We start from the raw sequence: 13633 nt of genomic DNA, 5'->3' as shown, positions 1-13633 counted from the left end.
TCCGAATAAGTGCTCTGGGGGCACGGTGTGGGCCGTCAACACCAGGCAGCAGCTCGGCTGCAATACATCAGATCTAACTGAGCGCAGTTGCGCATTTAGCAGCCCAGGAACGAGCTCCAGCAGAGTGATCACATCAATTGCAGATGACGGTTTAGTGGAGACAACGTCTTTAGTGGGGACAAAGTCTTTAATAGAGACAAAGCGGCCGCGGAGACAGCCACAGAGACAAAGCAGCAGCAACCACCAGCTAATTGCACACTCCTAGTTAGAAAAAGGCTCCGCTATCTTTTTATAAAACTCTGGACAATACTCGATATGAGACACTGAATGACATCTTGGGATAGCTGTGATGCCTCTCGCTAAAAGAAACACTAAAACTGCCAGCAAGCCACCAGTTCAGTCGAAGTTATCCAACTTCACTTCTAAGCTGAGTCCTGAAGCTAACGAAGACGCTAACAAGGCTAACACAAGCACATGCGAGGCAATGGAGGAGGTAAATAACGAGGCGACTGAGAAGAGAATGACGGCCGAAGCAGGCTCAGACGCAATACTCGCTGCAATTGCAAATCTGAAATCTGACTTTTCCTCCAAACTGGATGGCATTTTGTCAGCAATAGAGAATGTGAAGAAAGATGTTAATGAATGTGCTGAAAGGGTTGGTGAGGCGGAAGTCCAGATAGCTGCGGCGGAGGACAATATCACCAGTCTGCAAGCCAGCGTTCAGGCTCTTGAAAAAACAAATAAGGGTCTAGAAGAAAAAGTGCTGGATCTGGAGGCGAGATCGCAACGATCTAACTTGAGACTGGTTAATCTACCCGAGGAAGCGGAGGGACAGGACGCGTGTGCCCTCTTGGAAATCTGGCTGCCGGAGGCTCTGAACTTGGCACCGTTACGCACCGCTCTGATAGTGGAGAGAGCGCATCGGGTCGGAATGAAGAGGGCACCAAACACTGCTGCACCAAGGACTCTTATCATGAAGTTCTTAAACTACAAGGATAAAATGACCGTGATAAGAGCTGCCCGGGCAAAGAAACAGATCCTATTTAAGAACCACCAGGTGAGGGTGTACGAAGATCTCGCAACCGGCGTACACAAAAAACAGAAAGAGTTTGATGCGGTAAGACAGCAACTTCGAGCCATGGGGATCCGTTACGGCATGATTCCTCCTGCACGGCTGCTGGTGACACACAACGGACAGTCTCGCATCTTTAACCAGCCAGTGGAAGCAGAGAACTTTGTTAGAAATCTGAGAGCAGAAAGTGAACCTGGGTAAGATAACATAGTCACCATCGCATTACAGTGTATGGATGAGGGTGGATTATCACTGAGCCTTAAGTTAAATTGGGTAACTGCTTACTATGTTTGATACATGTTGGCACAGAGGCTCACAGCTAATATTAATATTAATACTGTTGCCCAATTTTCTGAAAATATATAATATCGAGTTTTCTGTGTTAATAGCGGGGTGGGGTAAGAGGAACTGTGTTCAGGTACAGTCGGTTGATCCTCATTATTGTGTGGAACAACCTGTAGCTGTTAGATAGGTACCATATATATATAGGGGGGAGGGAGGTGGGTAACAAAGTACAAGTTTTAGGTTAAGGGGGTACATTGTTCAGTGCTCATATTATGGATGTAGTTTTTAACATCCAGGTGTTTTCTGGTTTTTGTTTGTTTTGTTTTGTTTTTTGTTTCTCTGTCTCTAAACTATCTGAATGCACTGAGAAGCCCATTCAACGTTATACTTTATGTCTGGTGGTTTAAGAATTAAAATATCTTCCTGGAACTGCAGGGGACTACAAAAACTGAAAAAGGTAAAACAGGTAATGACTAGGGTGAAATCTATACACTCTGATATCATGCTACTTCAGGAAACCCACCTGTTATCTAGTGAAGAGGTGAAGATTAGGAGGAGGTGGCAGGGCAATATATATTCAGCACCCTTTACTTCCCAGGCAAGAGGGGTTATGATTTTGGTTCATAAATCCATACCATTTCATGTGACAAAGGTTGTTAAAGACAAGAATGGGAGGTACATTATTCTACAGAGCACACTTCTTATGGAAAAAATACATCTGATAAATATATACGCTCCTAATATTGATGATCCAAAGTTTTTTCATAATCTCTTTCTTACAATTTCATCTCTGGCTGGTAGCTGTATTATATCAGGGGACTTTAACTGCACAGTGAACCCAGAATTGGATAGAAGCTCAGGTGTTGATAACTCTCATATCAAAAGTAGACAAACTATTCAACACTTTATGGAGGAACTTAATCTGACAGACATTTGGAGGGATATGAATCCCAAGGGCTTAAAATACTCCTGTTACTCAAGTACACATAAATCATACACGCGTATCGATTATTCTTTAGTCTCTGCAAATTTGAGACATAAAATAAAGGACTGTCACTATGATAGCATCTTAATATCTGACAATGCACCAAATTCATTAATATATGAAGATTTAAGCCTAAGAAGAGACCCCCCTAGGTGGAGATTTAAACAAAAATGGCTCCTTGACTCAGAATTTACATCTTTCATAGATAACCAAATTAATATCTTTTTCGAAACCAATAAAGGTGAAACACCACCCTCTTCAAGGTGGGAAGCCTTTAAGGCCTACATAAGAGGGCAGATAATTAGCTTTACCAGTTATAAGGCAAAACAAACTTATCAGAAAACAAAAAAGTTGGAAACAGAGATCAAACTGCTTGAGGGGGAATACTATCAAACGTTATGTCCAAATATTCATCGAAAACTTCTGCTACTAAGAACACAGTATAATGATCTTTCTGCCTCTAAAGCAGCCTCAAATCTTTTGTTTCTTAAACAGGCATTTTATGACCAGGGGGAAAAGCCCGGGAAACTATTAGCCTGGCGCCTCAAACAATTACAAAATGAGAAAAATATTACCTCAGTTGAAAATGGTAAGGGACAAATTATTGTTGACCCACTGGAAATCAGTGAAACTTTTATGGTCTTTTTTGAAAAATTATACAGCTCAGACATAACGCATGTGGGACAAGAACAAAATATTTTCTTAGATACCCTCCAAATGCCTAACATTTCAGGATTAATAGGTGCAGATCTTGGGGCAGCTATAACTAAGGAGGAAATCTCTATAGCGATAGATCATTTAAAATCAGGCAAAACCCCAGGCCCTGATGGGCTGCCGACAGAAATTTATAAAAAATGTAAAGATAAATTGCTGTCCCCTCTTTTTGACATGTTCTCAGATTAATTTGAAAAAGGAATCCTCCCTGTCTCACTAAGAGGAGCTCTGATAACTCTACTGCCCAAACCTGGTAAACCTTGCAACAAATGTGAAAACCTAAGACCAATTAGTCTTCTTAATGTGGACTTAAAAATACTTGCTAATTGCTTTACTAATTGCTTGCGACCAAAATGGGTTTATTGCAGGTAGACAGGGATTTCATAATGTGAGACGAGTGTTGGATCTTCTTCATAATCGGGAAGAAAAACCAGATACTGCTTTGCTATCATTGGATGCCGAAAAGGCCTTTGATAGAGTTGAGTGGCCCTATTTATTTGAAATGTTAAAAAGATTAGGTTGTGGGGATAATTTCTGTCAGTGGGTTAAACTCTTATATAATGAACCATATGCTGAAATAACAACAAATGGAGTTATATCTAAACCATTTAAAATCAAACGGGGCTGTAGGCAGGGATGCCCTTTGTCCCCCTTATTATTTATTCTAGCAATTGAACCGTTTGCCATTGCAGTTCGGTCTCATGAAAATATAACTGGTATGTCAGTAGACCAACAGGAACACAGAATTGCCTTGTTTGCTGATGACGTCATTCTCTTCTTGGAAAACCTGAAAAATTCTATTCAAGCCCAGTTAGATCTAATAAACACATTCGGAAGGATATCAGGATATAAAGTAAACAAAGACAAATCTTCATTAATGTTACTTAATTCGGAAGAAAGAAATAATGCCGACAACTCTTTCCAACTCAAAAAGGTTGATTGTATTACTTATCTGGGGATTAGGATAGTACCATGTATAAGAGACATTGTTCGGGCTAACTACAACCCCGTGATAAACTCAATTACTTCCTCTGTGGATAGATGGAACTCCTTGCCTTTGTCACTTATAGCAAGAATTAAAGTCCTTAAATTAAATATAATGCCCAAACTTCTGTATTTGTTTCAGAACATCCCATTGCCACCTCCTGTTAATTTATTCCCACTCCTAAAAAATTTTTTTGTACGTTTTCTGTGGAATAATAGACGACCGAGACTACGTTTATCACTCTTGTACCTACCGTATGATCGAGGAGGCCTCAAATGCCCCAATCCACTTTGGTATTATTGGGCAGCTCAACTGAGGACTATGATGCATTACTTTTCAGATAAGTCCCTCCCACCTTGGATGAATATTGAAAAATGCTCTGTCCCTCTCCCTCAATACATATACTCAGCAAATGTCAAAATGTTGAAAAAAAAGACAAAAAACCCTATACTCAGAAATTTAATTTGGTATCAGGTGAAGAAGTATTTAGGTGAACCCTCCTCTCTGTCACGCTTCAGCCCGATATGGGGTAACCAGTCTTTCCCCCCAGGCAGAGCAGACCCTGGTTTTAGGAAGTGGGCTGAAAAAGGTTTAAAGACAATAGGGGACCTCATGGGATCAGATGGTGGGATTTTGATGTCATTTGAAGAATTGATTACCAGGTATGATATTCCAAATAAACATCATTTTAAATATCTGCAGGTGAGAAACTTTATTAGATCATCTCAAAACCAGTGTTTGTCAATCCCCCCGTTGTCCACTTTGGAAACGGAAATGAAAAAAGATTGCTTTGGAAAGGGAATTATCTCCAAACTATATAACATGTTAGTAGAGGGATCCTCTGAATCTTCTTTAAGGAAACTTGATGCTTGGCGGGAAGATTTACAGGAGGACTTGCCCTCCGAGGACTGGGAAAAAGTGTGTGCTGAAGCACAAACACAAACTACCAATACTCGTCTCAAAGTACTCCAATATAATTGGCTAATGAGGACATACGTGACACCAGAAAAGCTTAGTAAGTATAACGATAGTGTCCCAGACCTGTGTATCAGGTGTGGAGAGGAGAAGGGGACGTTTTTCCACTGTGTCTGGGAATGCAGTAAAGTCCAACAGTTCTGGCGGGAGATTAAACAAGCTTTAGAGACTATACTAGGTATAAAATTAGTCCTTCACCCTAAACTATTTATTCTAGGTTTATATCCTGATAGACATCACATGCCTAGAAAAATAATCTCTGCTCTGAATTTATGCTTACTGCTTGCAAAAAGAGTCATAGCACTCTCATGGAGGAGCACCAGCAAACAAAAACTCATCAACTGGGTTAAGGAAATATCCACAACTTTACCTATGGAGAAGATAACATATATTATAAAAGGGAAACTATCACTATTTCAAAACATTTGGGGTCCTTTTATGGAATATATGGAGAGTGTAGATTTAAGTAATGTGGGGAATGAAGCCGACGAGGTGTAGTTAGGGTTAATCCCTTGCAGTGATCTAAAATAATTTTTATTTTGATATGTGATTTCTTTATTCTGTGTGAATTGTACATCTGCATTTGTATTTTTAAACCATGCTAAATAGTGAAATAACCTGGGCTAACTCGTGATAAGATGGAGAAACTCTTATTAGGGCCTCGGGGCAATCGCACCGAGCACTACTGTTATACTGTGGATTTCTTCTTATTCCTCTTCCGGACGCAATTTCGTCCCGCAAATTATATATCAAAATGTGCGGTTTGATCGGGATCGGTGTGCTATTACTTTTCTCTACGGAATATGAATTTTTCGCGACGTAAGTCGCGAAAAACTGCCCAAAATTTTGAATTGAAATGAATGGGACGGCCGAAAGAAAATGAGCAAAAAAAGAACATTAATTGAAGATTTTCAGACGTCTACTTCTCCGGCATAATTTCACCTAGAGACTCCATTTAAACTTTAAACAGTAGACACAAGTCTTGTGTATTGGTGTATTACTTTGCGTTTCGATAGGTCATATAGTTTTTTATCAATCCCTGTTCAATGACCATGATCATTTTTGGAGAAATTCTGAGATTATAATGGGTGTGTATTGCACGGAATGTTCGTGTCAGAGTGTGTGATGTCATCGTTCAGAGTGTAGAGGGAGAGGTAAAACTGTCAAAAAATAAATTTGAAAACTGCACTCCAGGCCGCAAATTCCATTCTACAGAAATAATTTATACATAGAAATGTAGGAAAATTTGTCTTCTCACTCACAATCCTCTGGTAAAGCTGTCAGAGTTATAATTTGGGCGTACGACGCAAAGATGCGCCACCAAAACCACCAACAGCCTCATTGGGTCCCATATTAAAAACGCAGGAAGATTTCGGAAAAAGTGAGATTTAACTGTTTTTTTAGATCGCTCTAACAAAGCTATTTTTTCATTTTTCTTAAAAAAAAACAAACATATGTAGAGGTTCAGGAAGAACTCAGGACGCTCAAAGTGAAGTCGGATCAATGATAGGTATTATGGTTTTGCCAAAAATGCTTTCTGTTCGAGGCCAGAAATTTCACTCTGTCCACCTCTGGCTACTTTCACTCTGCCAGAAGATTCCACAGCTGTTAATTCCGTTGATTGCTCTGCTCTAATTGGTCGACCCCACGCTTTGATGTTTTTATGTGATTACAGTTACAGATACACGCACGCACACACACACACACAGGTCATTTAATGTAATATCAGTTAAAGATACACGCACGCACACACACAATGGTCATTTAATGTAATATCAGTTAAGGATACACGCACGCACACACAGGTCATTTAATGTAATATCAGTTAAAGATACACGCACGCACACACACACTGGTCATTTAATGTAATATCAGTTAAAGATACACGCACACACACACACACAGGTCATTTAGTGTAATAACAGTTAAAGATACACGCACACACACTGGTCATTTAGTGTAATAACAGTTAAAGATACACGCACGCACACACACAGGTCATTTAATGTAATATCAGTTAAAGATACACGCACGCACACACACACACACACACACGTCATTTAATGTAATAACAGTTAAAGATACACGCACGCACACACAGGTCATTTAATGTAATATCAGTTAAAGATACACGCACACACACACACACACACGTCATTTAATGTAATAACAGTTAAAGATACACGCATGCACACACACACGTCATTTAATGTAATATCAGTTAAAGATACATGCACGCACACACACACTGGTCATTTAATGTAATAACAGTTAAAGATACACGCACACACACACACACACACATGCGCGCGCATAAGCGCGCACACTCCTCCAGATACAAATGTTTCACACACACACATTTTGAGGTTAAAGAGCATAGGTTGCTGTATAAATAAATACTTGAGGAATAGTATCATAACATTACTAGTATTAATTGTTTGAAATCTCTGAAGAATCTCATCATAGTGTACACACACCGGCAGTAGCCCCCGTGGCCCTTTCAAAATTTCCCCCAGAGGAAATTTTCTAGTTATTATTATTGTTCTGGTTGTTGTTTCTTTTTTTTGTTTGTTTTTGTTTCTGGTTTTTGTTTGCTTGTATTTTATATTTGTACTTTCACCTAAGCATTGCTCTATGTTATCTTATAAATTCCTGATTTTCAAGGAAGGACAATCTGAAGGCTGGACAATAATTTAGTTGCACCTGATGTCTCCTTTGTTGTGAGAGCACTCTTATTTCTGTATATTTATGTATTTTGGAAACATTTTGAAAACTCAATAAAGATAATGTTGGCAACAAAAAAAAAAAAAAGAAGATACTGTTAGCGTTACTATTTGTTATTGACCATACTAATACACCCACACACACATACCTGTTAGGGACACACACACACTCGCAAGGAGGAGGGAGGGAGAGAGGACACCGGCCGCTGCTGGCATTCACCTGTGACCACACTAGCGTTAGCCATCAGACAGTATCAATTAACACGCCGAGAAAGAGGGGACACACCGCCGCACATGAGTTGCCCAGAGCAGCATGCAAGCAATCACCCTGCAAACACAAATGCCGTGAGCATGCAGAAAGAACCAAGCGATCAATGAGTTGAAACAGCGGGCAGCCATACCTGTCGGCCAAACTACCGGGGACCCGGAAGTGACGCACCAATGACGCGGATGCAAAGGAATCGCGAGGAGAGGACGGCGGCTTTTATACGGCCCACCTCATTACTGCCACCAGTGGCACTAAACAGCCAGCACCTCTATGCTGCTACACAAGCAATATGCACTTTGAACAGCTTGAATGTAACAACAAAGTCTCTTAACAAAGTCTCTGGCAGCGAAGCTGGTTCAACTGGCAGGGAAACTCCAGGTCAGGGACAGAAGGCTGGTGAGTTTACCGGGGGTCAGGCAAGACGTGTAGATCAGAGGCAGGCAGGGACAGCAACAGGAAATCAGTCCGAGGAAAATCGCTGGAAAGTCTGTCATTGAAGAACTGAGAACAATCTGGCAGTGAGTTTGTGTAAAGCTGGATTCTTTATAGTGGCTTCATTAGTGATCAGAGGCAGCTGGGTGAACAGGTGAAGAGAGTCTGGCTGATGAGGAGGGAGTGGCTGACAGGTGGAGTGAGGAGGAGGCAGGCTCAGTGGAATATTACTGGGAGACAGAGCTGAACTGTGACAAGTACTATTTCAGATCATGGTCCCATCAATATATCAGTCCAGCTTGATAATAAGAAGTCCACTCTCTGGAGACTGAACTCAAACATTCTGAAAAACCCAGTTATTAAGGATAAATTGGAAAATGAAATGAAATTGTGTTTGGTAAATAACGATGATTAAGAAGTGACCCCACCCATTCTCTGGGATGCAATAAAAGCGGTGATTAGGGGCAAAATAATAGCCATCTCTTCGTATGATAAGAAAATTAGAGAACAAAAACTAAAAAAATTTGAAGAGGACTTGAAGAGACTACAGAAAGAACATGAAAGGTCTCAAAGATGACAACAAATGTATGATTATAAAAATAAAAAAATAAATAAATGAAATAAATACCCAGGAAATCAAAAAAAGCCCCTTTTTTACAAAGGAACTATACGATGAGATGAGTGGAAAATCATTGAAACTTCTATCATATAGGTTAAGAAAAAAACAAGCGGAGAGAACTATACATAAAACTAGAAAATTTCCTCTGGGGAAATTTTGAAAGGGCCACGGGGGCTACTGCCGGTGTGTGTGTGTGTGTGTGTGTGTGTGTGTGTGTAATTAAAATCACATAAAGTTACTGTGTGTGTGTGTGTGTGCGTGTGCGTGTGTGCGTGTGCGTGTGAGTGTGCGTGCATGCATGCGTGCGTGCGTGTGTTTGAAGCATGTGTATGCATGTGTGTGTGAGTGTATCTGTAACTGTAATCACATCAAAGATCAAAGGCAATCAGATCAAAGCAATCAACAGAATTAACTGACACCTGTTAATGAAAGAGTGACAGCAGCCAGAGGTGGACTGAAATTTCTGGCCTCGAACAGAAAGCATTTTTGGCAAAACCATAATACCTATCATTGATCCGACTTCACTTTGAGCGTCCCGAGTTCTTCCTTAACGTCTACATGTGATTTTTTTAAAGAAAAATGAAAAAATAGCTTTGTTAGAGCGATCTAAAAAAATGTTCCATCTTCCCTTTTTCCGAAATCTCCCTGCGTTTTTAATATGGGAGCCAATGAGGCTGTTGGTGGTTTTGGTGGCGAATCTGTGTGTCGTACTCCCAAACTATAACTCTGACAGCTTTACCAGAGGATTGTGAGTGAGAAGACAAATTCTCCTACATTTCTATGTATAAATCATTTCTGTAGAGTGGAATTTGCGGCCTGGAGTGCAGTTTTCAAATTTATTTTTTGACAATTTTTTCTCTCCCTCTACACTCTGGCGATGATGTCACACACTGTGACACGAACATTCCATGCAATACACACCCATTATAATCTCAGAATTTCTCCAAAAATGATCATGGTCATTGAACAGGGATTGATAAAAAACTATATGACCTATCGAAAACGCAAATTAATACACCAATACACAAGACTTGTGTCTACTGTTTAAAGTTTAAATGGAGTCTCTAGGTGAAATTATGCCGGAGAAGTAGACGTTTAAAAATCTCCAATTATTGTTCTTTTTCGCTCATTTTTTGTCGCCCGTCCCATTCATTTCAATGCAAAATTTTGGGCAGTTTTTCGCGACCTACGTCGCGAAAAATTCTTATTCTGTAGAGAAAAGTAATAGCACACCGATCCCGATCAAACCACACGTTTTGATATATAATTTGTCCTGCAACTCTTCAAGTTGTAGGACAAGGACGCCCCGAGCACTGGTCCCTACAGCTATTGCTGTATGGGACCAGTGCTCGGTGCGATTGCCCCGAGGCCCTAATAAGAAACTCTGCAACAAATGAAATAGAAACTAGTCCTGAGAAAATTAAACAGTGATTCCAAAAATACTATAACATATCATATTCCCAACCACAGACAAGCAACGACAACCAAATTGATGCTTTTCTGGCCCAGATAAATCTTCCAAAGATCACTGATGAACAAAACAGAAAATTAATATCTAAAATAACAAAAGAAGAAATTCAATCAGCAATCAGAAGAACGAAAGGGGGGAAGTGTCCAGGGACAGATGGGTTTCCCCCAGAATGGTACAATGCAAGATCAATTAATTCCAACATTTTTAAAAACGTTCAACTGGGTTTTGGAAAATAGAAACGTCCCCCCCTCATGGAGGGAGGCAATGATTTTGATCATACCCAAGGAGGGGAAAGACAAATTGGAATGTGGGAATTATCGTCCCGTAATTCTGCTAAATAACAATTATAAACTATTCACCTCCATATTATCTAAACGAATAGAACTGATACTACCAGTATTAATACATATGGACCAGACGGGCTTTGTCAGACAAAGACATACCCAAGATAACATCAGAAAAAACACTGCACTTTATGAGACAAGTCACACAACAAAGAATGGAGACACTGATTTTAAGTTTAGATGCAGAGAAAGCATTCGACTCAGTGAGGTGGTCATTTTTATGTAAAGTACTTTGGTACTTTGGTACTTTGGTAAATTTGGCTTCCATACATCTATAATCGACACATTTGCAGCACAATACAACAAACCAACGGCTAGAATTAAAATCAATGGAGATTTGATCAATTCATTCATTCTGGAGAGAGGAACGAGACAAGAGTGTTGTGTGTCGCCACTCCTCTTTGCCTTGTTTATAGAACCCATAAGTCAATTGATTAGGCAGAGGTCAGATATAAAGGGAGTAACAATGACATCTGGGGAGCAAAAACTGGCTCTACTTGCTGACGATTTATTGATAAGTATAACACAACCTACACAGACGCTCCCAAAACTGATGAAATTGCTCAAGGAATTTGGTTTAATCTCTGGTTAAGAGTATGTACAATTGGAATCGGGATGCTGAGTCCATAAAATATTTGGGTATCTCATTACCTAGGGACTTCTCGAGACTGTATGACACCAATTACCGCCCATTAAATTCAAAGATTAAATCTGATATACATAGATGGAACGTCATTCCCTTTTTAAGTTTGAGCTCCCGAATAGAGTCAATCAGGAGGAACATTCTTCCACCATGCTGTACCTTTTTCAGTGTTTACCAGTCAAAATACCATCTAAACAGTTCTTAGAATGGGACAGATTAATAGCGACGTATTTGTGGCAAGGGAAAAGGGCCAGAACTAAATTTAAGACGCTGCAATTAAATAAAGAAAAGGGTGGAATGGGCCTTCCCCGCTTACAGAAATACTACCATGCAGCCCAACTGAGGCCTTTAGTCTGCTTGTGTTCACCAACATACACTGCAGCATGGAAGGAAAAAGAAGGCACGATGATAAAGGGAATCCCAATAACAGCCCTACTAAGTGACAACAAATTACAAAGAGAACAGGAGATCCAAGAACACTCTATAACAGGCAATTTTCTAAAATCCTGGCAGGAAATCGTTAAAATTTGCAGATTAAAAGACACTTCTAAAATTATGAGGTGGTGTGACATATACGACATATAGGCTGCCATGGTCAGGGAACAAACCGCCGACCATCCTATCAATGGGTGACTGCTCTACCAACTGAGCCACAGCCACCCCGTCTACTAACCAGAACAACAGGTCCACGCCTTCATCTCCTCAAGGCTCAACTACTGTAACACACTCCTCATTTGGACTCCTAGCAAGAGCCTACAAAAACTACAACACATCCAGAACATCGCCGCTAGGGTCCTGATGAGGGTGCTTAAATATGACCATATCACACCCATCCTTCACTCACTCCACTGGCTTCCTGTTTCATCCAGGATCGACTACAACATCTCTCTACTAACCATCAGTGCATCCATGGAACTCCTCACACCACAAACCTCCTCACGTAACCTCCACTCAGGAAACAAAGACTTACAGGCCCCCAGGACCAGGATCCGTACTATGGCTGATCCCAGACCATCTGAGGGCTCCACAAACAACAGACTCTTTTAAGAAAGGCCTAAAAACCTTTCTCTTTAAAAAAAAAAAAGCCTTTTCTTAAATGTATCGTTGTCCTTTGGTTTTTAAACCTGTTTTTAATCTTGTTGTACTCGCAGCTTGGGATTGATTTTAACAATGAAAAGTGCTAAAATGTATTATTATTATTATTATGTATATATGTATGTGTGTGTGTGTGTGTTTATATACATACATACACACACACACACACACACACACACACACACACACACGTATGTGTGTGTAAATACACACCTATATACAGTTGTGTTCAAAAATAATAGCAGTCCAATATGACTAACCAGATTAATCCAGTTTTAAGTTCAAGTTTTCCCCTCTCCAATCAACTTTTTTATGAAAGTACACTGTTCTTCTGAACAATGTCTTGAACAACCCATTTTCCTCAGGCTTTCAAAGAGAAATGTATGTTCAACAAGTGCTGGCTTCATTCTTAAATAGAGGCCATCTGATTCACATCTGTTTTTTCACAGAATTGATGACCTCACTGGTTGAATGTCACACTGCAATTTTTTTGAACACACCTCTTTCAACTAATTTCCCAACTGCACAGCCTTAAGAGCGTGCATATCACGAATGCTGGGTCTTGTTGGTCTTCTGAGAATCTACTGCACCTACTGGTACCTTGTCAGGGTTTTCCCTGCCATTATACGGCTTAGGCGCGGCGCCCAAGCATTTTTGCCTCCCGCCTAAGAGAAAAAATAGAGCAGGTTAGCAAAAATAAATAAGAGCCGCATTGCGTCCCATTGATCTTTACACGTTGCCGGCTATTTCCAAAATCGGACATTTCACCTTCTCTGTTTAAAAAAAACCCTGTGTTTCCCCTACATTCATTCATCAGCGGCGGTGCGCCGCTGCTGAATCAATTACGTGCGCCGCTGTGAAATTTCACATGATCATTAATATCAATGCACCACTAATGATTTCTACTTGCACTGTGTGAGCACAACAACACACAACGTTATTTTCGACTTGATTTGAGTCATCAACGAGCACATCAAATCCTGTCTGACCCTCTTAAGACATCAACGTAAAGTGTCCTCCTT

The sequence above is a fragment of the Centropristis striata genome, chromosome 3, assembly GCF_030273125.1.
Source record: "Centropristis striata isolate RG_2023a ecotype Rhode Island chromosome 3, C.striata_1.0, whole genome shotgun sequence".
NCBI classification, from domain to species: Eukaryota; Metazoa; Chordata; class Actinopteri; order Perciformes; family Serranidae; genus Centropristis; species Centropristis striata.
This window is presented reverse-complemented; position numbering follows the sequence as displayed.